This window comes from Streptopelia decaocto (genome assembly GCF_964273445.1).
Source record: "Streptopelia decaocto genome assembly, chromosome: 7".
In the NCBI taxonomy this organism is placed as follows: Eukaryota; Metazoa; Chordata; class Aves; order Columbiformes; family Columbidae; genus Streptopelia; species Streptopelia decaocto.
In genome coordinates this window covers 38216327-38244242 of record NC_138661.1, presented here as the reverse complement: position 1 = coordinate 38244242, position 27916 = coordinate 38216327, and the positions used below count along the sequence as shown (strand labels likewise).

Sequence of the window (27916 nt, the reverse complement as noted above, 5' to 3'; positions counted from 1 at the left end):
CTATTGCGAGCTGGTTTTATGTATCTCACAACATTTTACACTTACTCTAGAGCCTAAGGAAAAGGCAGAAAACTGGTGAAATCACTTCCTGAAGATGTCTCAGCTGGTCAGTAGCAGAGCCACCCACAATAAAAAAATTAAGCCTGCTGACTCTTCTTCTAACATCCAAAAAACCATGTTTGTGCATAATAAGCACTACTGTCAGCTCTCTCTTTTTTATCCCTTTTTCCACAACCAACACAAACCAAACCAACCTGAAAAGCTCAGGTTAAAGGACAACAGTAAGTCAGGAGTAAGGTGAATTTGTACTGCAGACCAATTCTTTTTTTTTGACACAGGGGAGCCCCTAACTGCACCAGCTCATAAAAGATGTCTCCAGGAACGCAGTGCATCACAACTTCTGGAAAATATGTGAACAAAAACAAGGAGGAATTAAAAATGGAAAACTGAAAGGTTTTGATTAACATCTTGTGTTGTGGTTTTGGTTGGTTGTTGTTTTGCTTAAGAGATCCTTCTCTTGTAAAAAGCCCTTGAAAACGGCCAATCTCATGTCTTTTATCTGCATTGTCTTACAGGACAAAATCTCTGAAAAATGTAATTTTGTAAGCTTGAGCTGGTGTCAGTTGTGTCTGACAGTGCATCCACTTGTTTCCATGTCACTTCCGTGAGTCCTTCTCACCAAGATCTATCCACAATATGAGGTCCAAAGAATCTCAGTTCATCACAAGGGCACTTCCAACATGCAGGCGTGCAATGTTGCAGATCCCTGACTTGGCTTTCCTGGTGATGAGTAACAGTCCAGTTAAAGGGATCTTAAAAGATAATAAGCAGAGGCTAATCAGCCCCCATAAAAGTTTACCTTTTCTAGACAAGGACAAAGCAGAGAGAAGACAAATTAGATGTAGGTTAACAGGTCTCACGACATCATTGACGCTTTCTTCAACATTTCATCACCAAAGTGTGACTACTGGGACATGTTAAACACAGAGAAGCATGTCAAATGCCTCGTTCTAAAATCTGGGATGACTACATCCTTATTAGACCATGAGTGCTCCTAAGACATTAGGAGAAAGGCAGAAACTCTGCAGAAATATTTTGCAGTTGAGTGTCATGTGTTGTTATCATTACAAAAGCTTCCTGTTTCCTGGACAAGAAGAGAAAACCACGAAGTTTTTACTTAAGGTCTGGAACTCAAATATTAGAGATGGTGAATATGATGAAGTGCTTACACACGTTTTTTCAGTCATTCATGGTATGCAAAAGCTGCTTTGTTTACTCAGCTACAATATGTGATAGGCAGGAAAATTGCCAAAGCCCAGTCTTATGCCTGTCCTTTCAATTCTTCCATCAGTATAAACAGGATTACACGACATATTATCTGTTTAGATCTTCGTCAGGAACCACTCAATCCTTTTAGCCTCCCTTATGTAGGTCCACAAATAAAATCATCTTAGTATGGAATTTTCCTCAGCATTGAGGGGAAGCACTTTCCCATTGGCACCACTATATTTCCTTTAACATAGATCTTGGGTTTGCATCCAAGTTTGAGAATAGTAACAGATGAGATTTGAACTTTATGTTGACACTGACAAAATCTTAGCTCTCTTGACTGCCCATTCACCCCGGCTTTTATTTCAGAGAGCACTTCCTGAGATGTGCCATGAGTCAAATAGAGATGCTATGATGCTTGCAGTTGCATTTATGAACCCTAGTACTGCCCCAGAAAAGGAAGAAAGGATGTAGCCTTATTACAACACTAAAATAATAATCTACTTTCCACCTCCTACCCCCCATCCCCCATATATATACATATATATATATATACACATATATATATGGTCAAATCATACGCAGACACTGGCTGGAAGGGACAAGGGCATAACATCAGCACTGCTCATATACAGTACTGCTTCTGTAAGAGGATTGCTATGAACATGACTTGGAAAACACAAACTATGCCTGAAATACCCAAGCCAAGCCTGTGATAATCGTGAATGATGCAATCCAACCTGACAAAGCATTGAAACCTACAGATAATGTACATGTTCCCAAGCACTTCACCACTGCTTTGGGGAACATACAGCAAGGCATACAGGGCAGCACTGACACCTGGACACCCTCTCAGACCAAGCGGCCCCCAGATGTATTCCCCAGGACAGAAGCAACAGTGCCTTTGAACATTCACCACAAAAATCCTGTTTTACTTTGAGGCAGACATAAATTGTAAACACAATAAATTGTAGCTGAACAAGAAATAAGAGCATACAAAGAACACAGTATCACAGTATGGAGTTTTGCACTTAGGAGCACAGGTGGGTTTCTCCTGTCTAGTCATTTTGATACTCCTTTCATTACAGATTTCCAATATGCCTGTAAAAGAATTTCTGATCCACTGCACCTGAACTACTACTGCATCCAGCTCCAGTTTGATGTATTATAAAAAGGGCTCTGCTGCAGAAATAATCAAACCACTACATTTTAGATACCTTAATCCTAAAAATCTCCATTTGAACCTTTCAGCATAGACCCATTACTAATTAAAATGCACCATAGCTCATTTTTTCATTTGTGACTACTTTATGATATAAATTTATTTTTATTTATATTATTTCTAAATTTCTGTTGTATCAATTATAGCACCAATTGTCACTGCAGTTAAAAAAAAGTAAAATAGCTATTAAGCCTGATCATATAATATAAAACTAACAAATGGTAAAATTTGAAATTAAGTATTTGAGTTTTGTTGAAAGGATGTTATGTTGCATTAAAACTAAATTTTATGGAAAACTCAATGTGAAAGGAAAGACATTCCTAAACCTCTTCTTTTTTTTTATGTGAAGTAGAATTACCAATTCTCCAGCCTTTGTGGGATGAAGACCTGGCCACCTTCAGGTGTCTCCACAGCAAAAAACAAAGATACATGTACCACCCAGGAAAGCAGAAAACAAAGCTGCCCTTCATTTTTTTAATACAACGTTCAGTAAATAAAGACAATCATAAAGACCTAAGTACTCCTTATCTGTAAGTTGTAGGATTTCTACTGTTCAAAATAACTGAAGTCTTTGAAAGCCTCAAGCAAATAACTGGTAAGTTATCTGGAACAGTATTTCAGACAAAAAGTTCCTGGCTGCCTGGAGGCCAATGTGTGTTTTTTATCCAGAGTCAGTTAAACACGGCATGACGGCTAATGAGAACAAAGAGTGAGCTGGACCAAAAGCCTCAAAGGTGCTTGAGTCAATTTGTAGTTGCTGAATTTTTCTTTTAAACAAAGTTCCCCAGGCTGAAGGAACTGCACTCACTGGCAAATTAGGATTCATAAAAGTATTCGAGGACCTAGTTAACACCAACTATTTTATTAACATTTCAATAGCATAATTTCTGTAAACAGAGCACTTGACTGATCCATTTCCACAAAATGCTGCACATTTTTGCAGACAGTTCTGAAATAAGCTTACTTGGTCTTAGTCTCATCCAAAAAATAGGACCAAATAAAAAAAAAGCTCCAATTAATTCAAATCTGTGAGTGGCTTAGGTAAACATGGGTCTAGTACCCACATCAGGTCACTGTAAAACAACTTTAGCCAGTATATAACAGAAGTCTGAGAGTTTCCAGATCTTCACACTGAAGAGAGTGGGAATGACTACAGAAGAGCTGGGCAATAGCTGCTGGCTAACGTCGGCCCTGGGGGAAAGTACTGCACAAAACACTGCTTAAAAGAGTTACCCTCTGACTGTGCAGCCTACTGGCTTTTTTTCACTGCTTCCCAAGGATGCTTGTAGATGAACATATACTTTCAAAGGGAAGTAAATTAGAACATTTTCAGTCTCTTTCCACACTGCCCCTGGAAAGGCAGCTAAGGTTCTGTAAATTCACAGCTCACCTCACCACACCGCATTACCTGGTCTGTGCAGATGAGCCCAAAGCACCAAGGTCACATAGTACCACAGCATACAGGAAAGGAGGAGTTCTTAAATGAACATGTGGTATATTTTCTTCTGGAAGCTTTTTTTCATGGTAGAGTCATTCTTGCCAGAGCCATCTTACGAAGCTGTTGGTACGGATCAGCTAGATATAATTGCTAGAGCACACACATAGCCTCTCATCCTGCCATCCCACCTAACTCAGTTTCCACAGTGAGCAGGGGTATAAAAAGGTATAAATATGATAGCCCATGGGTATTAAATTTCAGGCACGTTGGTGGTCTCCACTGTAAGGGTGAAGGAACAAAGTAGGAACAATATCTTCATCCTTTTAAAAGTAGATAAAAACATAAAAATCTCTTCATAGCAATCTCAACATATCTCCAAAACTAATAGTAAGCAACAAGTAACAGAAAAGATGGATAATAATGATATGACAAGTCCAACTCCTTTAAGTCTTCGTAACAACCAGTGTACTTCAGCAGCATAGGAAGTTATACCACTCATAGCCTTCTTCCCGACAGTCCAAGAAGTGAAAGGATTATCATCTACCCAACCAACACACACAAGTAAGTGCCACCATGCCAAAGACAAACAATGGATACAAACTTATTTTCAAGAAACCATGGATATCCCATATTGTAGTCAATAAACACAAATAAGCAGAGAAATATGTTGGTTTGCATATATACACCTAAGCCTGGTTTACCTGGGGATATGTGCATGTCAGAGCACTTAATTAGATCAAAGAAAAATAAAATTAACATAAGATAGTTAGGCTTCACCACTGAGTAGATTTTGTCCCTGTAAAACACATTCTTGAGAAATTCACTAACAAACACAAAACCATTTCTGAATAAAGTAAGTAGCACTGTCAAAAGCATCTAAACCTGAATCCTGCCTACACAGATTTCACAGGGAAATTAGCCTACATTTGAAGCATAAGTAATAAATCAACCTTGCAACTTACTAAGCACGACTACCCCATCCCAGCAGGTTATGCAGAGCTCAGCAGACACCAGCAGTGCATCTTGGGTGCTACAAGAAAATCATGTGTTATTTCCCTCTGAAGAGATGACAGCTTCACAACAGACACCAGTCACCGAAGAAGTCACTCATAAGGTCTGACCAGCAGTCAGCAGGCAGAGCCCAGCACCTGACATGGTGCCAGTGAAGCCAACTGCTACATCTGATAGAGAACATAAAGTTCCTTTAAAGGACCAACTGTCCCCAAACTGTCCTCTTGAGAATTACGTGCTTTTGGTAAATCTGCTACTACCCTTAATACTACAAACAATACTGATGGTGATTAAGACACAAAACCCCTAAACACTAATACACAGTCAGTGAAGTGAAAACACATAGGTAAGACATGTCTTGCACCACTACGTAGTCTGAAATGCATCCTTTTTCTCTTGGTAAAACTAAGATGCCTGTTCAGAAGAGTACATTGGCAACATCAGACAAATAAAGCCACTGCCAATGCACACTGCTCTTCTTAATATTTCTTAATATCTTTGGTACACCTTCATTGTAAAGACAAGGTTCCCTGGTTTTAGCATTCTTAGTGTTGTGAAAAATTAAAATATTTTCTTTGGAATCACTTTCTCAGAGTTGAGAGAAAACTAATGGGAGCACTTTTGGTGAAGAGAGTAGGCTGCAAAACATTCCATAGGATTATATTATACATGTGGAGTGACAGACCTCCACTTATACATGTACCCACACCAGAAAAAATAAATGAGAATGGGGATGTTTCAGATTTAGTACAAAGTGAACTTTATAAAAGTTGAAGCCATCCAGAAGGCGTCCTCCCTAAGGAGTATGTATGCTTTGCACAGCTTTACTGTCCTGAAGACCACAAGGAGTACGATCCTCACCTCCATGCTGTTTAAAACCAGCAAGTAGTGAAGCTATTAGAGTCCTTATCGAGGGTACCCGCATTTCAGATTGTCATTCAAGGAGAAGCAGCATGCTAACACAACTCAAGGCACTGAACAAATCATTCGGGTCCCAGGCAATACTAATTTATGGTGCCATCCACTAAGGGTCAAACAATAAGGAAACACATATAAAGAAAGGGGATGTTTACAGATGAGCACAGGATGACATGAACATTAGATGTTGTACCAAGCCACAACCCTGAAACCTCTTCAGACTCTCCATGTTCATACTGTATTGCCACTATAAGAGCTTTAATTATCATAAGTTAATCACATCCCCAAGGCATTACAAGGCAGCAGGCAATGGTGGATGCTTCTAATCCCTCTGAGGTGTAATTATTTCATAACCACTACACATCAGGGTTACCCGACTGCCGTTATGGAAAGTTTTATTCTCTCTCCTTTCTCAGCCCAAGCCTTTTAAAATTAAATACACCTCTGACCTATTTTAGACAATCCCCATTCTTTCCCTTAACATGCAGTGTAGAACTTTGTTCTTTTCTTTAGGCAGCAGAGGAAGGCTAATCTTTTTTTCTTTTCTTTTTTCTTTCTTTTTTTTTTTTTCCTACTTCATGCATATCCAGCACAGTGTAAACTGCTTGGAGGCAATATTTTCAAAGGTGACAGACTGGATTTGAACAGAGATTTATTCTTTGCTTGATTTTGGAAGGATTATGATCCTCTGCTTCGCAATGAAAGGTTTATAAAAGACGTGTTGCTGTAAGAAACCAGGGTCAAATACACGCAGACACATTTTCAGCCACAGCTTACCACCTTTCTGGTGGAAGAGATTTTTGACATGATGTGGATCAATATGAACTTTTTTTTTTTTTTTATTTGGAAGCCCTCTTTGCCTTGTCCATCTCCAATCTCAAAATCCTGAAGAAAAAGCCATCGAAGAAACATAAGCAAATGATATCTTGCTTGAGGAATAGACCTTTCTATTTTTGGAGAATGACAATGGTAGACAATGATGCCATTTTCCTCACCATGAAACACCAGGTTGGAAATATTAAGAATTTTAGAGAATACAAGAGAAATGAATCCTCCTTTCCCGGCAAAATACCCCAACAACTTCCCATATTACACCCAGGCTCTGAACGGCAACAACCAGACCAAAGTCAAGGCTTTCAGACTAGAGCATTGCCATTTCTAGGTCTTTTCAGCACTCATCTATGCAGCTCTGGAAAAATCTGCAAACCTAAAAATTGCAACATCACAGTTCCCAGATTGACACATGTATTAGAGCAATAACTGGCAGCGCTCTTGTGGCCTTGGTGAGGCTGACATCAGACAGTGTTCAGACATCAGCAGAGGAGAATGAACTAGATTGTGTTCGACCTAGTGATGGAAATCTCAGACTATCCTAAAAATATCATTCTTCCTCCTAAAGTTTAAAGTTCTCAAAAAAAATATTATTAATATTTCAGACTTTTCTCTCACTGTTTAACAGGTTTGTGATCCTTATGCATTTGTTTTGTCAAGTTCCCACAGGAGATAAGGGCAAAGAATTAGTAACAAAAGCAAAGGTGGGGGAAGTAAGAGGGGAAAAAGTTTCAAACTGATTCTGTTGACTCAGCAAGAACGCTGTTGCTCTTTGAGAGAGGCAACAAAATAATCAATATGGCTGTAAGAGGTCATTAGATGTCAAGCACCTTAACCAAATCTTATGGAATCCACCATCTGAACTTGCATCCTGACATTCCTCTTCCTCCGTTCCCTCCCACTTTTAGAGTGCGACACCAAACAAATGCTTCCCTTGCACTATTCTGCAACAATACACTGACATTTTGAACTATACAAGAGTCCAAACAGCTGACAAAGACTGTGTCTTGCTAGGACTGTGGCTATTTGGCAAGTAGCAAATACGTTTATCCAGAATATTTTATTTATGTGATATGCCAACTGGATGATTACAAACACAGTTTTTATTTAAACTTGCCTATTTTAAAGCATTTATTTAGACACTGAAGAAATCAAGTATTTAGGATTTTAAGAGTTCTGATTTTTGAAAACAACTCTCAAGAGTTTACTTTCTATACTCATCAAGGGCTCCAAGGTATCACATCTTTACCATCCTTGGATATTTAAGTAAAAACTTATGGGCTGAGTTTTTCAGAATGGTGTTTTAAAATTCTGGCTACAAGATAAACCTTCATCTCTTCTGCTCTACTGTTGGTTTACGTTGCCACCCAAAGTGTTCAGAGTAAACTCTGCAGTTCAGACACCAAGCCCCCTCCTCTAAAGATGACTGAAGGAAGACAAGAGGGAAACTGTTCCTGGGAAGGTCATCATCTGCTTGCATCTATTCTCCTGAAGTAAAATTGGAGTCATTAGATAGAAGCATATTAATAAAACTGTCTGGAGTTCACTGTTTTCTTTAAGGTATTGTTAATAAATCTCCTATAGATATCCCACGGTAAGATTTTGGATAAATTAGGACAACGGAGGCAAACACAACATTATTTCAAAAATAACTATCTAGCCTATGTAATGTGGACTATGAAGCAGGAATCTTTAGTAAACTGTGTTAAAGTTAGAAAAGGGATCAACTCATGACTTTTAGAAGTCCTTCCATTTTCTGTTTTTCAGTGATTTCTTGATGCATTTCAACAAACATTAAAACAAAAGACCGATTGATTTCCCTGACAGTGGAAACATTTTAAGATTAATGACCAAAACACTAAAAAGTGCTTGAGTTCACTGACTTGCAAGTCCATAACAAAGTAAGTTTAATGTTGTTTCATTAATTGGCTAAAGCATGGGGGTGGTGCAGTTTTAGCTACTTAAATATATATCAACTCAGTATTCCAGGAAAACAGTACCAGTTCTCCAAATATGAAAACTGATGGTCTTATCTTTCAAATTGCTCCAGCTACCACAGAAATGAAAACACCACTCTAAAAGCCTGAAAATAAAACTTTTATCAGGTTGTGGGTTTTTTCCTTCTCTGATTTAGCTACGTAATACTGTTTCTTTCTCTTCAAATGGAGCAGAAATGAAGACAGCCAATCTGGACAGAAAGCTCAGCACACTGGTAAAAATAAATGGTTCAACACATTTTTATACAGAGCTTTCAGTCTCCATATAATTGCTTTGAATGTGGCACTGAGTAGGTAAATAAAAAAAAGTATTTCAGTTTCATTAAGCAAGTGCTAAGCTGAATGGCCTGATTTGGCGGGGTTGCCATTGCATAACTGAGAGCCAGTCATAACACCAACACCGTAACACCTTACGTACGATAGCATTGCTATCACTGGCAGTCTCAGGGGAGAGATGGAGATTTTAGCCATCTACTTTAAAGTACATAAAAACATGGAGCAGAACCACAACAAAAGGAGAACTCACAGAATTTTGACCGGAGGACTTTGAACTCAAATGCTGTCACAACAGAAACTTCCACTAATACATCAAAAAAGAAAACAAGGAAAAACCAGAAAGGAACTATTGGAACTCAGCATCGTCCCCTCTTCCTGTTTGTGCATGTCAAGACTGTTCAGGCCCAGCCTGAACTGTAGGAGAAACATTTATTAGTTTCCTCTAGAGCACAAGTTCTCATTCAGAAATACAAAGTGTCAATCATTTCATAGTATTTGCCACTGTAGTGCAAGGACTCAGTAGTTAAGAGCATTTAAGACCTGGTTGAGTACGTACATCCACAGGCTACTAAGCACTAGGGAGTATGATGAAGAGGAGACAGTTGGTAGAGGTCAGCTCCATGAGCCAAAACACTGGTTCAGAAATGCAGTTAATTAATCCTAGTAAGCTGCAACCATTTGCTCCACTGGCTTTACACCGCAGTTTCACAAACCTTACTTATTCAAACTACAAAGTCACTTAAATATTCAGATTTCTGCCACCACTAGACAGGAGACAGACAAATTAGCTGTTTTAAATTTGTATAGCAGAAAGAATATAAGCTTTTTTGTTAATCAGGATTTCAGTTACTTTTTCATTTGATTTCTAGTTCTAAATGAATACAAGAACACTTTGTTTTGCCTCAAAAATTATATCTACATGATAAACCATCTGTGTATCTCAAGAAATCCAAAACATTATGACCCATCAGGAGATGAATGCTGCTCTGACTTTACAATGCAGCTGTAATCTGTAATTAAAGAATTACAAGCATCTTCCCTTGGGATAGGGATCCTTCTCTGTCCAACTCAGAACCGGGACTGAGCTCAAGTCATGGGCCATTAGACTAAGTGCTGCACAGGCACAGGGGGAACAGACACTCCTTTTCAAAGAGGCAGAAAATATGCACAGAGGATGCTAGAGGGGATGCAGGAATGCTAACAGACTTCTGCAGAGCTGCTTTTTTTTTTTAATGCTTTAGAAGTTAAGGCTTTTAACCTAAGTAAGGTAGGGCAAAAAGAAATTTCACATGAAAGGGAATGAAGGGAAGCAGTCATGGACAAGATGCTGTAGAACGAGAAAAATGTCCATACACGCAGCAGGAACTGACCATAGTTTAGCTAATGACAGAATAAAACAATAGGTTAAAGGCTAGACTTAGTCTGCCCAGATACAGGAACATAGAAACATAGTGAGCAATGTCTTCAATTTATTAATGCAAATTTATACTGGTGATTAAAAAAGAAAGAGGGGGCTGTGCCAAGGCACAGAGCTCCTCCAGCAGCACAACCCCAGGCTCCCTCCGAGGTGGCTGCCTGCACGGCCAGTGGAAGCCACGCTGGTACTTCAGACAAGCTTTAGCCAGCCCAGGATATGCACCTAGTAAGTTAGCTGAAACTTCAAAACTTATAAACTTAAGGTAATAATGAAGTTCTTGTAAGATTGCACTACTTAAGTGCAGAAAAGCTTTCATGAAATACAACTATGACTTTATTTTAATTACAGGATAGTGACTCTAGTGAAGCATCTTCATTTCCTTTTTGCTATTTTTATAGCGTCTTGTTTTTTCTTGGCATCAGAACAGAAAGAAATGCCAAAGCCTTCTCAAAAACAAAACTAGTTGTTTTCTGGCAAACTGTACTAGCAAGAAGTCGTCACTGATAGAGGAAGGGAATTATACAGGAAAAGCAGGGCTTTTGATATTTTTCATTGAACGGGCTGAGGCAGACTGAAGTCAACTGAAGGAAGAAAAAACCAGAATCCCAGACCTGTGAAATTTCTCTCCACTACCTACATCACAGGATATTTCTCCCTGTCTTTTCAAATATGATAAACCTACACACATGCAAACATATGTTCATATACTGTACCTATACAAAAAACAGACAAATACACGTCTATATGTATGCAAATATCTTTATGTTATACATGCAAAAATATGGATATTGTACATATATACGCAGCATTTACTAACAGAGGATATTTTCTGTAGTCTTATATCTCACAGTCCAACGGTTATTCTTAAATTTACTCTTCCTGCTTAACTTCCTATCAAATTAATATTCAGAAATTGCATATAGAAGATTTAAGCTTAAAACAACTAAAAAAATTTGGCCCAGTCTTCTACTGCAAAATCATGGAGAGAATTTATACTACTGCTGAACACATCCAGAAGGATTCAATAATCAAAATGTCAATAATTTCATTGCCTAAGGCAAAGTAGAATGATGCCCTAGAGTGATACCAGCAGCTGCCAGCCCCTTCCCACAAGCTGAGACAGAATATGCAAAAGGTAGTTTTTACATATGCCTAGGAGGGACCACGGCCTTTGTTTTCACAAATCTCTTTTGCCCATTTTCAGGAGCGCACCTAGTACAGGTTGGCCAGGAGGGTGTTTCCACCACTGCCCCCTCCAGAACAGGCTGCACAGACAGACAGCCTCCCCGGACATCAGGTCCAGCCCCTCTGCCAAGCCATCAGCAGTTACTGCAGCACTGCCCTCCTACGGAAATTATTTTCTCTCTCACATCCAACCTGAACTTCCCAAGCTGTAATTCAGGGCCCGTATCCATTATTACATCATCTGGCATTACCAAGCAGTGCTTGGCTCCATCAGCTTTGCAATTACTCTTCAGTCCTCCACAGGATTTGCTTGTTGCCAGGCTCAACAAGCCCGGTCTGTCTTCACGAGGCGTACTTCAGGCTCCTGACCATCTTGGCAGCCCAAACTCTTTGGACTTGAAGCTCTTCACTGAACAAGCTTTACCTTCCTCATTACCTGTCACAGCAGTGGCAAATCTTAGGTTTTAACAATTGTTTTGACTAACTTTAAAAACCACAGAAGAGTACGCTGGTTCCTACCATACCTGAGCTGGCCTCTCAGCAAAAGTGGACTTCAACTTTCTCACTTATCTGAACCTCTTTTCATTCACAGCTGGCACTCAAGGATAAGTATAGCTAAGCAAACATCAAAATATACAGACATACAAACACTATTCTTCATTTACAATAAAATTATTTAAGGTGAAATCCAGCAACCCTTTTCATTTGTACAAGCAGAAAACCTGATGAAAAGCTCGCTGAAGGCAAAGGGAACATATCCAAATACTTTAATTTGGTTTGGATCAAGCCATTAACAATCATAAAAACAGACAATCTGAATTAGCATTTTTGCAAGGAAAAGTCCAAGTAGCAGGTGGGAGAACTCCAAAGTAGTTACAGTGACCTTCAGAAGCTGTGCTGGTAATACACTACGTAAAACCAAATCCCTAGCTCGGTATGGTATTAAGGCAGCTCTCAGACTTTGATGTCACCTACTGACTGAATACTTACTTTGTTAATGATAGTAAAGGAATCAGTCCAGCCATCTGGGCCAAATTCCAATTTGAGTTATTACATTTTGATCCAGCCAAATATTTCTATAGCATCTTCACCTACAGAACACTTTTTCAGCTCTCATATTGTTATTAAGGAGCTTTCAGCTTCAAACTCTATACTTATTCAATCAAGAGTGTCTGCATTTCAGTAGTCTATGAAAGTATTACGTACAGTAAAATGTCTAGAAACATTATGGGTATTTATGTCATTTTAATTTGAAACCATTAGTTACAGAGAAGCCACATTCTACAGAGGCTCATCCAATTCAGCAAATTTAGCTTTGATTTTTAAACATTATTATCACTAAATGCCTTTACACCAGAATTACAGTGGGCTGAAGCAAGACACTAATTTTGTCTGAGACTAAATTACATATTGAAAGCTACTGGCCACTTTAATTAGTTGAGCACTCCCAGAATCATTAAAATGAAGACACAAAAAAAAAAAAAAAAAAAAAAAGAAAACCAAGAACAAGAATCTGTATGCCACATACCTAATTTCCTCTGTAGCTTCATGTTGCAAGTTTGATGTCAAGGACATTAGATCGTTCAGCAAGAACAAGGTATTCAAACATGCTGGTTTTGCACAGACAATCCAAAAGCATGAATAAAGACACAGAACTTAAAAGACAGCACAGAACAGAGACAAGTGTGACCTACAGGGAGAAAACGCAAAGGTGATATGGAAGGCAACAGGACAGTTTACCCTGTACAGCTCAAAATATCAAACCTGCCTCCCCCCTTCCAACATTACAAAACCACCCTTTGGCCCCAGCATCACCATGATGTCAAACACCTCAACTGACTGTCAATGCATTCACTACTCGGACTGTAAGACAAGCTTTTTGCATTTATTTGTTTGAAACTTGTCTCTCAAAGGCTCTGTTGATAGAGCCAGACAGATTATCAGGACTGCTGATGCTGTTAGTATTACTGATGCTTCAGCTGCCTTGCATACAAATAAGTAGTGTCAGCTGCTTCTTCCTGAGTACTTCAAGCATTTTCACTGGGATACAGGCACAGCGCAAACTTCTGTACAAGCTAAAAGACATTTTAGCTTTAAAGTAGTTTCCCAGTTTCCCCATATACCACCCAGGAACCAAGTCAGGCACAGATGGACACTGAGGTGGGCAACTAACACACAAAGCAGCGTCCTGGATACTGCTATACCTATTCTTATGCCACATTACTTATAAAGATCCTCTTGCACAGATGAGCTGGAGGAGGCAGAGAAAATGTGCATGTCCTAACATGACATTCTCTGCACTATCTCTGAGCAGGAAAGGCCACCATCCTCAGTTTCCCTCCACTCTTACGTGAGGTGTCAAGACAGTAACTTTGAAGGGGCAGCTGGGAACACCAGCACATATTGGCTTCATACACGTAACCTGGGGAGTGGAGCAAGCTGTCCCCCCAATACCTGTACAGTCCATCCACATGTGCTTCCTTCTCCCCCAGTGCCCCTGTGCCTACTGACAGAGAGTGACACGGAGCATTGCTGCTTCATCAGGCTTCAGAGCAGTAAGATCCACCAGAAAGGAGGTGGCTCCTTCCGTATAAGCTCAAACACTACCACGGAGCAGCTGTCTTACCTCACACTGCCTGCCCAGACAGTCATAATAAATGAAACACAATGATCTACAGCATTTTCCTCATATTTAAAATTGGACCTATTAACCTGTGCCTTCATTCTCTTGCTTCTCCACAGAACAAGATGTAATCCTCAGGTTCCAGAAATTATCACAATGATGTATTTCACAAGATGTTTCATTTTAGCTCTATACATACACTGCTTCCAAAAGAGATTTTGCACATCATCAATTAACTGCTATAGATTTTTGCTGCCTTTAGATTTGTGGTCTTTATTTGATGCATCCATCCTGCTGCATGGAGGTCAGTACACTTATTCTGACAAACATATCAAGTTTATCAGACAAAATTATTAAATATTTGGGGTTTCCTCCTCTTGAAGTCTACAGTAGCCTCTCAAAAAAAAAAAGAAAACACCACACACAATGTTCAGATGCTAGAAACTCCTGACAGCTTCTCATTCAGTCAGAGGAGGCACTAAGGTCGCTGACTTGAAGGGAACCGCTAAACCATGAAGAAAGTCAAGAGTGACAAATGCAAGGCAGGTTAGCAGTAACACTTGGATTGCAACACTGAAAACAACTTTATGAACATAGCTGAGACAAGCAGCCTTACAGCAGCATCAGTGAAGTACACTGATTCACTCCAACACAGCCAGAACAAATATTCTGACCCACTTCACCGGAGGGCCCCCTCTTTACATAGTAATTTGATAGTAGCAACTATTTACCCTTTAAGAAAGAGTAACTCTAGGATGCTATTAATCAGGACACCACCTACCCTGTGCATTTCCAAATGAAACAAAACCAGTAAGTTATTCATTTCTGCGCATTTCAAATACAAGAGGAAAAAAGAAACACAATGAAAATACTACAAAAAGCCATTTAAGTAAGAGACAACTGATTTTGTCATCAAATTCTTTGTATGTTGGACACAGACCCTGGACAACAGTACCACACCAGCACTACCCATCCGGGATTTCCAATGCCTTTAAGAACCCTGGATTTAACAATTTTGAAAGGCACTTTAGCGACCACAACGACAAAACACCAGATGCATAAATCGAGGCCACTGTATCCCAACTGATTAAGCCAGAGTGATCTAATATTCATACTTCCCCTAGAGTATGTCTCTTTGTTTTCGAGTGCCGTCTTGAGACTCCTTGGCAGAGAGGGAGACTACGAAGCGCAGCTGAGCAGTTCTCTCGCCTGAACTGCTCTCAAGACAGCACTTTGAAACAGGAAGAGACAGGACTCAAGAGAACATATAAATATCTTATAAGGTGCTGGAACAGTCAGCAATTAATTTTTCAGCAAAGAGAAGCTTTTATTTCAGCCATGTGTAAAAAATAAATTTAAAATTCCATACCCATTGCCTGGCTACTCACATTCTGACCCAAAGTACTACCAAAATGGAAGAGTCCCGATTAAGGAAACTGCATAAAACAGGCCAAGAGCCCCTGCTTTTACTTAACCCGATTTCCACAGCAATAGATGAGAGCTAGATTTCCATTACAGAACTCTGCAGAAAAAATTGTTTTCTTTCTATATTAACCTAAGAGAAAGAGAGCACTCTGGCTTTAATTAGGACAAGAAGGGGAGGTGTAAGATCCTAAAAGCTTTACCTGCTTCAGTGCAAGAATACTTTTGTTCTTCTCAGGTTTGGTGTAGGTTAGACAAAGCATGAAAGCATTAGCCACACCAAACAGGAATGTCCAATTTTTGTGGGAGCATTAGCTTAAAAGTTGAGCCAGATTCAACACATAATCTGATGGGGAAAAAAGTGTTCCTCCATCCCTCCTCTCCTTCCTGAGCACTGATTTTGCTGAGGCTCTTCCTACACTATTTTAACCCATCTCTCCTCAACATATTGTTCTTCCAACATGTGGAACCATTTGCCCTGTTCCAAGCTCTTCTCTGCTGTCCTGAGTAAACAATTAGTGATAGACTCAATTAGCTCCCTGATTAGTTGACCTGCTATGTCTGCCAAGATCTGGAGGAGAGCTTCAGACATGCACCTAAATGGTTGGCCACACATTTCCACTTTCAGCCAGGAAGCCACAGAGAAGAGAATCTGTTTCTTGGGATGTTTCCAGAATAATTTCCATGATCAAGAAGTCACATCAGATCAGAATATGAATTAAAAAAAACATTTAAGCTCCCCCAAGCCTTTGATGTCACTGTAAGAAAGAAAGAAATTAAGTTCCTATACCACTGCTGCAGCCCACCACTGCTGCAACAGTCCCATAATACATATGATAAACAAAACTGATTTCCTAAAAAATGTAGTGGTCTTGACATAGTTTCATTCCACAAAACAGAAAAGGTATTTATAAAAAAAAGTAAGAGAAGAAGGGAAAAAAACAACAGAAATCAAGAATTCAGCTGTGACAACACACACCTAATGCCACAGGACTGGGGCCAAACACCTGCCCTCAATAAGGCAGCCAAAGAATTTAAATCAAGCCAATGTGTTGTGTGGGTGCATTGCAATACTTGAGCTGGTCTAGGTCTTCATCTCTGGATTTGACAAATACACCACCAGGAACCCAACAAAAATTTTTATGGATACCTTGTACACAAGTTCTCATAAACAGTTTCTTTAAATAAAAAAATCCTCATCCTGATATCCCCAAACCAATGCACCTCACAGCATTTGGTTCCTCTGTGAATTATAGAGCCATTTTATGATTCAACTATTTGTTCAGCTGCTTGCAAGCTGACTGAACAATGAGTAACAATTCTTATTAAATATTTCAGATACTTCTTTCAAAGGTCTCATCCTTAGGAATCCAGGAAGATAATACTGATTTCCATTAAGTAAACATTTTGTCAGCAGTAACTCAAGTTTTGTAGGCTAAGCATTCAAAAGAGGTAAAAAGACATTTCTTGGAGCAGATTCCAGCATTAGCACTGAATGCTTAAGACCTAAAGCAGCAACGTTTGAGTGGGAATTAAAACAAACGAACAACAAAAACCAAACCAAACACTGCCACCAACACGCACACCAAAAGTTAACACTAAAACCCCACAATATCCAAACTTAGTAAATACATATGGACACAAGCAATGAAGCTGCTGGCTCACCAAAGACAAAATATCACAAAGGAGGTGAAATATTTGCTCCTCCAGGTAAAAGCAGCCGTAATAACTGTCATCTTGTTGCACTTGGCAGCTACAAACTGTAAGTCCTTTTCCAGCAATCCCCAATCACTTGATTAGGCATTTAGGACCATACTCACCACCAGCTTCATTCCACACAGCCGGTGCTGGTGGTATTTTTGTCTAGGCTTTGTTTGTTCAGGGCTTTTTTGTTTGGTTTGTGGTTGTTTTGTTGGTTTGGGTTGTTTTGGGATTTTTTCTGCTGCGTTTTGGTTGTGGTTGGTTGTTATATTGTGGGGGTGGCAGCGGGGAGGTGTTTGCTTTTGTTTTGTTTTGTTTTCAATCAGAGTCAACCAGCACTTAGCGAAGCTTTGACTTCATGGATGGCAACAGAGAACGAGTTGTTCCTTGTGCACCTCACAGGCACTCTCCAGCTTCAATCCAGACCTGGGTTTTCACCTTTCCAAAAGCCCCGCTCAATTTTTGCTGAAGTGAAATTGAAAGATAACTCAAGATCCAGGTGTGATTTTTATTCAAACCGCTGAGCACCAGGAGAAAGAACAGAGGAGGATCTGAGAAGCCCATTCAGGAATTAACCCTGTTGAGGTGAGGGAGTGTCAAGGGAGCCAGAGGGGTTCCTTCATGCTGAAGCTGCTGCCTCCCCTTCTAAGCTGCTAATTTCCCACACAATCAAACCATCAGGTCCTTTGGATACAGAACCCAAAACCATCGGAGCCAAACCAGACAGACTGCTATTTTCTGGACATCTAAATTCAGATTACTTCAATGTCTCCAGGGTAATTTCTTTTGCAAGGGGTGTCTGTCTGCTACAAAAATCAACCTGAATGAAATTATTTCCAACAGACCCGTGAAGAGGTAACAAATTGTCATTGTTTTCTTATGCTTTGGATTCAAGTCTGGCTGCAAGATGTAAACCTACAAGCTAAAACAGCTGCCTCCTCTCTTGTTACAATCTCCCTCCATTAACCAGTTTCCCTGCCTCATGATTTTGCTTGCCCTTGAAAGCCAGTCAACTGCATAAATAAGTATGCAAAAAATTAAGACACTAGGGAAAAGAACTATTAAAGTAATGGAGCCAGTTTACCCATTCCTCCATGTTTTTGTAATTCATTTAGAAAAAAGCATCTCAGCTGCTTGTCCTTGTAAACCCCAGGAAGCTCTCTGCAACTTGACATATTTAAATGGTTTCTCTGGTCATTGACTCTTTTCCTCAGCACTTCAACTGAATGCCTCAAAATAATGGAGTAAAGCAGGGTCCACCACCATGTACATGCCCCAGCACACAACCATGTCTCCCTTTCATCGCTCACCCTCAGGCCAGCAGATGAACTCAGTGCAACTGAGACAACAGCAGCCTAAAGGGCACCCAACCTTCAGTTATAATAACTTCCACTCATTTGAAACAGCTACACCATGAGAACTCAAGACTGTCAAATGAAACATTTTTTGGTGGGGAATAATCAGGAAACTGCAAAATGGAGTAGAAGCACATGGCTTCTGTGTGCCTCCACCTGCACCTCAGAGGTGACTCAAGGCCTTGTTCTATGGCCAAATATTTCTCAAATCAATAAAGTTTACACAATTAGAGACAACAATGCCAGCAGACTACAATTAGAGCTTGCATGCAGCCCGCAAGTGGAGTCGGATACTTCTAAGACTGCTGAAAAACTGCTTTAAGTACTTCTAAGTATCTCTTGGAACTCAGCAAACGCTGTTTTCTTAAAAGCAATCTTGAGTCTTACCTCTCTCTCCAAAATGCATCATCCTTCCAGTTCACTTTTCTGCCTACTTTTGGTGTATTCTCCTTTAATCCTCTATTTTTCCTTTAAACACTATTACCCATGAATGTCAGTCACATACACACAAAATGAACAGTTTAGCAAAAACAGAATCAGAGCATAGGCCACTGCGACAAAACTTTTAGTCTGTCACAATTTCATGCAAGTTTGGGTCAAGGTCTTTCTTATGCCCCCTGAAATTCTCAGACATCTCTCAAGCAGGAGGCTAAATAAGCTGGATGCTAAACATACTATGAACAATTTAAACACCATTTTTATTGTTGAAAAAGTAAACGAAGGTTTCTTTCTTGCATGCAGAAAGGAAAACTTGTTATAACTCAACATGCTTTAAGTGCTTTCCAGTCAAAAACACTTAAAAAAAAAATCACTACCAAAGTAGGTCACCTTTCTTGGTAACAGGATCAAGGAAAAAAACACTTTGGCTCGGGTTTACCCACTGTTTTTTCCACAGATTAGTCCAGATACAAGCCAATGGTTGAACTATCTTCAGTGAACAGACAGCTGTAGTGCCATTATCGTAGCTCTGCTTTTCCACGCATGGAAAAAAATATAATTAACACAGCTCCAGTTAATTTTACTATTAAGAGCCCAGTGGGGAACAGTGCAAGTGACAAGAACCCAGTGCTGCCACAATTTATGTGACATTTTGTGCAAGTTATTGAATGAGCTAATTTGTACATAGCTACAAGCCCATGTTTAACAGAATTGTGTGGATTTACTGATGGAGAAAGGCATCTAATTATAGCATCTGTGAATGCAATATTCCCTTTATCTGGGCCACCACCAAAACAGCTCCTGCAGCCATTGGTTATACCAGCAAGCAGAGAATTGTGCTTGCAAATACAGGCTCCGTAGCCCTCCAGTTCCAGGTCCCCTTGCTAAAACTGCCAAGTAGTGCAAGACATAAAGAAAAAAAAAAAAAAAAAAAGTGAAATGGTAACAGAGCCAGAGAGGAAAATTCTTAATATGCAATGGCCACCAAACCTACTTGCATCAAATGAGGGAAAAGTACAACTGAAAATAACTGGCAGAGGACAAGAACAGAAGTGACACCTACAGCACTATACTCTGGGAAGACTGGTACACAAAACCATTTCCATCTAGAGTTTAAAAATATAACCACAGAACCATTTCTATTTTACTTCAGTCTCACAGAACCCCATTTTTACAAAACTAAAATATGAACAAAATTGGAGGTGATCTGCCTTCTCTCTCAATCAAGAAATCAGCCTGAAAAATTCATTAATGTGCTCCCTGATTAAGTTCTTCTTCCAACCTATGCCACTCATGCTGCCACTGAAGCATTAGGAAAAGACATAAAAAATTTCATTGTTTCTTCTTGTGCATGCTACAAATATGTAGCACTTTACCTTCAAAGGCACCAAATTATTGGTCCAAAGCACAGTTTCTAAAAACTTTAGTGCAAGGTCACATTAGCAAGTTCTGTTAACAAAGAAAAGCTAAGTAGGGAGATATCGTATTTAAATGACCACCTTTGCCCACTTTCCCCCCCCGCCCAAAGACATGTAGCCTTTGAACTAAAACACTGAATATACTCAAGAATGAGTATACAATTCCTTGTTAAGCAGACCTGTCCACTTCAGTGTCTGGTTAACCAGTTACTTTTCATTTTCTACAGTTCATTTACCTTCAGAGAGACAAGGAAAAAGAAAATACAGGACAACAACAGCAATGATAAAGAAAAAAGGATGGAAGTAATTGCTTCCCCTTGAACATGGAATGACAGCTCCTCATGAAAAAAAAAAAAAACCAACGTGCTTCAAAGTGTCTTAGGGTGGAAAACATGAGGTTTTAAATGGAAAACCATATTTGCATATTTTCATGGTCCTGCACATTTAATTCTATTTATTGACATGAATCCTCCCCCTCAAAGAAGTTCATAATCCTCTGAAGTGGTATCTTATCAATCAGGACAGAATAAGGGTTTAGCACAAGTTACAATAAAAACAAAAAGCTTTGTGTGCATTTCATCCACTTCCATCCAAAATCTTTTATCTTCCATCTCAATATTAGGCTTCAAGACTGCATCTGAAATACACAGAAGCTGCCTTCTGGAATGAGTCAGGCTGGTAGCTCTTTACTACTTCACTACTTCATTTTGTTTTGATAAAGGAAACAATCCTATGGCTACAATAACACTTTAGGCAGAAAGAAAACACTCATATTCAGCATCTTGCCCAAAACAACACGCAAAAGTAAATTAAAAAATATAGTGAAAATACTTCAATACCATAACTTAAAATGCTGACAACAACAAATACACAAATAATGACATGCAAAAGATGCTGGAGGAATAAAAGAGAATGGTTTCCAAAAATGCAAAGCACTAAGTGCTACAGCTAGAATAGCAAAATCTTACCCTCTAGCTGAACCTTCCCTTTTTATCTCTGTATTCTAAATTTGTACTGATTCCTTCGCTAAAAATACACTTTGAAGTTTTCATAACTATTGGTCCTAGCTCATCTTTCTTCTGCCTCTGAGAACAGCTAAAGTAATAGATCACTGTAATTAGACTCTGATGGGTGCAAGAGACAGTTTGTTTCAGTTAGAAACAGGAACAAAGATGAGTCAGAGAGGAAAAAAACTCAATAAATTTAGTAAGAAAACTGTTTCTGAATATGAAGAAAACTACAAAAAAATAAAGATAACTATATGTTTATCACCAAAATATCTTACTACAAAGAGGGATACAACACACAAGAGCTAAGGCCACCTTTTCCAAGACCAGAAAGGCAGATTTGTATGTGTAAAATGCAAACAGGAATTATTCTGTGCATGCATTATTTGAATGGAAAGATGTAAAGCATATGGGATATATAAGAACATATATCATACAGATATATATTCTTAGAACATACATAGTGGAGAGATGTATATATCTCCTCTATTAGGCTAAACATCTAGCCAGGAAAAATATAAATATCATTTTTTCATCTTCTTTACTTCCAAGGCATGCCTGTGTGTGTACATATATATATATATGCGTGTATACATCTAGAAAAAGAAACAAGAAAATAGTTATTTGAGGGTCTAACTACCTACCACATTAAATGCATTTCCCTATTTGTAACTTTGCACACCACCTATTAAGCTGAATCTTTAACCTCAGCTAAGTCCTAACTATTACTGCAAAACAAATGATGGAAAGAAACAACAAACCCATTTGTGTGTGTGCCAGTACTATTCTTGGCTTCATAAGGCCTTCTCCCTGCCTGACATTTATCCCATAGAGCACTCTTGCAGAGCAATTCCATCTCTCCTATCTCATTTTGTTTTGCTCAGCTAAATAAGCCACCTGTTTCTAGTCCATCCTGTGTAACCAGGTAACATTTTCTGAAGACACGAGATGACACCAGAGAACACATACACCCAGACCAAGATGAGGCCAGATCACCAGCCCTCTATGTAATATTATTGACACCTATCACTCCCCCAGAAATATTTCTCCAAGACACCATAATAACATTTGTGGTTTTAATTGGTATAGTACAATACTAGACCATGACTGTCCTACAACTTACCAGCATACTCAGGTCTCTCTGCTGCTTCTACCCAACAGATCGATTGCATACAGCCATTCCCATCTCTGCCCCCCATTGAACAGCCTCTCTCTCTGTTGGATTCAATTCAATGCCACTACTGTGATTACCCAAGATTTTGCTACGTGACGTATGGAAAGGAGAATTATTGAATATTACACCTGTTATTAAAGGTAATGTCAAGAAGGAATCTCCTAGATAAAAACCACCTACTGCTGCAGCCACAGTTTAACAAGCAGCCCATCTTGCACACAGGCGTTTCCCCCTCCCCATGTACCACCCACTGCAGTTGTGACACGCTGAATCAACTGGATGAAGAAATTAGCAAAGTTTCAAGAAATGGTCAACTTCTGTTTACAGCAAAGGCGCATGAGTATCTGTGGTGATAAACATACTGAAACCCACTTTCCACTGTGCAATACAAAAGTGCAGAGTTAAAGCTGCCCTGCTACCTAACCTGTATGTTAACACATCTTGGTAACCAGATAGGTTTAAATTTGTTTTCCAATGCTAACAATGCTAGCTTGTGCATTACTTATCAAAAACTGTGCATGTTTCAGTTCCTGAAGTACTGATATGTACGCTCAAATTCAGTCCTCGAAATGGCATAATCTCCAACGAAGGAACAGAAAAATCTTTGGGTAAAATTTGAAGACTGTAGGTCTGCAGTGTTATCAACCCTGCATTATCATTATAATTTTAAATTAAAGAACCAATTACAAAACAGAAGCAATTGTGTGAGAATCTTTTATTTCATGTACAAAAATAAGGTTAAATGCAGCAGAATCCTAAAATATAATTCAAGAGACTAAAAGAATGCCAAAAGTATTCAACGGTTCAAATGCATTTTAGGATCTCCTGCCTCTCACTAGAACAGCATAAAACCTTGAAAGGGTTAGGAAACCTCAAAAAAGATGCAGACTGCTTTCATTTAATAAAGTATAAAAGTTGCATGCATAGAAACCATCTCATTTTAACATTCTGCATCTTTTTCTTTCTTTGCAACAAGTCATTATTTGGACTCCACCCTTACTGGTTTTGTCTGCTTTTGACTGCTTGGACAGCATCCTGTTGAGATTTTCATGTGCTATTTAGCACAAATTAAGAGCAAACAAATAGTAGTCTCAGTCTTTTGACTAGCTCCCAATACCAGCTTTTTTTTTTTTTAATTTGAACTGCTAATTTTAACAACAGCCTCTTCCCTCCTGTCTTTGTGCTTTGTGGTCTACACTTTTTTTGCATGCATACATCTATCTTCACAATCACTTACTCTCCCATTTCTCACCCCATCACCATGTCAGATCAGGTCTGACAGCAAGACTCCAGCTATTTTCCACAACTTGAACTCTGGAATCTGCCTGGAGAAATGTTGCTAACGTAAGGCTGCATTTTTTTGTTGTTGTTTTAAAAGATAATTCCGATCTTAAACCGGCATTTAAAAAAAGAGTCAGGCTGCCAAGTACTGAAGGTAGCAAACAGCTCAGATTTTTCTGAAAGCATCTTGTGGCAGCTGCAAGTTTGTATTACATTTACTTAGAACAGTAATTGCCTTTGGAAATTAGATTTTCCTGCTTGTTTAAAAGATTTACGATGAGTAACCATAAAAATTCAAAATTTAACTCACTAAGTGCTGATGTTAGCAAGCAGATATAGAAGATACATGTGGCAAAATTAAGCGGAGATGGAAACGCACCATCAGATAACGCAGGTCATTTATTTTACGATACCCTCTGATATCCTTCAGAGCATCCATGCTCACAGTGATTCTAAACATACAAACAGTACAGTTTGCGAACTCAACCCCATCCTAAGAGATCTCTTTCAGGAACAAGTACGCTTTGCTATCCAATCTATATTTTCATTTCTGTGTTTTCATCCTTCTTGGTATATTCCCCAGGTGCTCCTAAACAATTCTTCCTTATTGGTGTTCTCAGTTCTTATTTAGTCAAGCCCTAAATATTTCCATTTTTCTTTCCTTTCAGTGACATGACAATTTTCCACCATCCTTTCTGTAAGCTGATTTGATTTGCCAAATTATTTGGATAACAGGTCACCTAATAGGTCTGGTGCCAGAAGTACCCAAGAACTGTTTGTCTTTTGATACAGTCTGCAGAGGATGAACTTTCAGACCTGCATTGTTGGAACAATGAGCCAAAGGGCCCCTGGGACATAGTAACCAGAACTCGGAAGCCAGAAGGGCAATCAAGAGTGGCTGGATTTCAAGGGAAAGTGACAGGCATTTAAAATCAATTGATATTTTCTGTTACTGTTTGCTTGGAGGGCATTTTTCTCCTCTTACTGGCTCTTTATTGCATTTTTTTCCTTCTGTGCTGCAGCACCCACACAGCACTCACAGACTAAAGTGAAGATGGGGATGTCACTCACTTCCACAGAAGCCCTTGTGTATCAACATCACCTGCTCCAACAAAAAGGAGGGTAGCACATTTCAAACAGTCTTTTTTAAGCACCACATACCACTCTTCCAGAAGTAATCCCAACAAAAAAAACTAAATAAGCAGCTTCTCCAGATGTGGCCAGACCAATTAAAGAAAAGATGGTTCCTATGTTTTACTCACAGAGCAGTATTTAATGGCAATACAATGTCTGCAGCACCCTCAAATTTTTCATTCAGTACACAAGATAAATGACAGCACACCCTCAATGCGGCACTACCCACAGTCCTATAACCAGCCCAGGGCTAAGCACTGAGACATACAGGGGGATGAGAGAAATCACAGATCCTAGGAGTGGGGTGCAGCTTGCTTAATTATTGATGTCTACCATATGACATAAGTACCTGACAGCGAGGTGTTGAGGCCACCGTGATAGTCAACAGAGACTTAGTCAATACTGCTCATGTAGTTTAGGGTAAAATTCCTTTTAACAAATGTAGGGTGATGCAAATTACACCCTGAACATTACTTACCCTAATGAGGGCCTCTGTACTACCAAACTGACACACAGATGTCTCCCAGAACAGCAGGGCAACAATGAGCATTTTGGCTTAAAAAAAAAATAACATGTCTCTGAATTTGATAAATATCAGTCCCCAAAAAGTTAAGCCCAAAGGTAGAAGAAACTAAGGCTTACCTCATTGAGACCATCTGCTGTAGCAATCAAAGCAGTTAGAAACCATTTGCTTGCAATAGTCCATAGAGAATATCACAAACTAATTGGAGTCAAAAGAAATTAGTTTATTTTGTTCTGCATGGCCAAAATCCATCCCACTTAGTTTCACCTACCTCAGTAAAGAGAACAGCCTGTTCTAGGTTTTTCTCCATTAACAAAACAGAGGTTTCTCCAAAGGGTCACTCAGCACCACCTAAGATCTGATTTGTCCTTCAGGTGTGTCTGTCTCTTGCTAGTGATTATAAAGAAAACCAGGCTACCACAACCACCCTCTTGGCTTATGAACTTCAAACAGACCTCAGGCAGTCTCAGTAAAGAAAGCATGAACAATTTGGGGTTGTAGTCATAGGGCTTTCCTCCCTCAAAACCCACAAACAGGACAGCTATGACAAGCAACATTTGACACTTACAGCAGGAATTATTGGGCTTCCATTACTGAAGCCCACCCTTACTACTTCTCACTTCAAGGGATCAAAAATTGCATCTCAGGATCCCTGCTGTGAGAAGCAAACCTTTTATTTTACTGTGACACAACACCAACCCTGAACTGAATGATACACAGGTAGATTGTGTTCTCTATTCCAAGGAGTCCAGTGTAGTGTTTTTCTCATTCATTACCGGCAGTCAAGCCATTTGAAAGGAAATAAGAGATGGAGAGCTAAACACGCATTTGGAGAGAGGAAAGATAATCAAGAGAATAAGAGCCTTGTCTCAGATTTTGCATATGATTTCTCAACAATAAGGAACATATAATTCATGTGTAGTACATATAACTAATAAACAGTAAATTCAATTTAAAAAGTCAATCACCAATGGAAATTAACTCCGAAGAAAAGGTAATATTAACCCTATTCATAAAAGCAACAAATCCCTCAACAACAACAAAGAAACCACTACAGACATGCATTAGCTTAATATAGATAATACAGAATACAGTATTATTGAACAATGCATGAGGCACGCTATTCTAAAAGATGACTATGTATTTTGACAGATGACTGTATTATGAAGGGCTGATAACACTGACATCTGAGGAACACCAGTAAGGAGAGATGAATCAAATGATATGAGTATGCTCCCTGTTGATACCACAGAACTTGCAAGCCTTATTCTACAGTGACAATCATGAAACAGAAAAGGCAAAGAAATGGAAAATTCCTTTAGTAGAAATGCCATAAGATGAACAGAAAGTGAGGTACGTTCAAATAAAATGTAGTGTTTTCAAGAAGAGGCAAGTGGATTCTCTACCAAGTCAGACGTTTAGTGCCCTAATTCTAGATCATACCACCAGAAACTTATTTCATATCCCAAATCTGCTTCAACCTGCTGGTGTTGGACCTCTCAGCAAACAGGTTCTAGAAAGATAATATGACTAAACAACTACTGCTACTTCCAAATTAGCAGCCGAAGTGTTCATAACACATTCAAAACAAACAAGCCTACACATTACCCAGAAAAGTTTCCCATGTTAACAATTCCAGTTTCCAAACCAAATACGCAACAACTAAACCAAAATCACGGTTATCAAAACGTAATGCTTTAAATAACTTATGCTCTGTATGAAACCTAAATTATTGTCTCAGCATATGAAAGTCATCAAGATTGCAGTCACGTAAGCAGAAAACAGTATCATGTACACCCAACACATTCCAGTTATTTATAGCTATTTTGTAAAGTGTAAAAATAAGTGAAAATATAAATTTTAGCCAGGATCCTACTACACAAGGAAACTTGATTTGAGCTAGGACTGTATCTCTTGAGTTAACAGAACAGTAGCTTATTTGAACCATGCAAGAAGTCTTATTTTTGTCAGAATCATATAGCACTTTCACATGCTACGTAAGAAACATTTTCCAGGCTAAATAAACATTTACATGATTCCACTAAATTACAAAAAGACTCAATTTCATCGATAACAGACAGACCTACCCCAGAGTAAAAAACGATGCCTTAGCAAATGGATCAATAGATTCCTTTCCTTTGCCTTTTATACTACCTCCAAAGTATTTCAGAACAAGACATTTTATCATGGTGAAAGAATGTTCTTTGACATCATTCATTGCTGTTATTTTACCTTGGTCTAATTCATTTTTCACTAGGACTTGAGAAGTTTCTCTT

General features: G+C 39.0%; 1 protein-coding gene across 9 annotated transcripts in view; it reads right to left on the bottom strand.

Annotated features, from left to right (window-relative positions):
* Positions 1–27916, bottom strand: part of RGS6 (regulator of G protein signaling 6) — a 294856-nt gene that overhangs the window by 248492 nt on the left and 18448 nt on the right. The window lies entirely within an intron of this gene.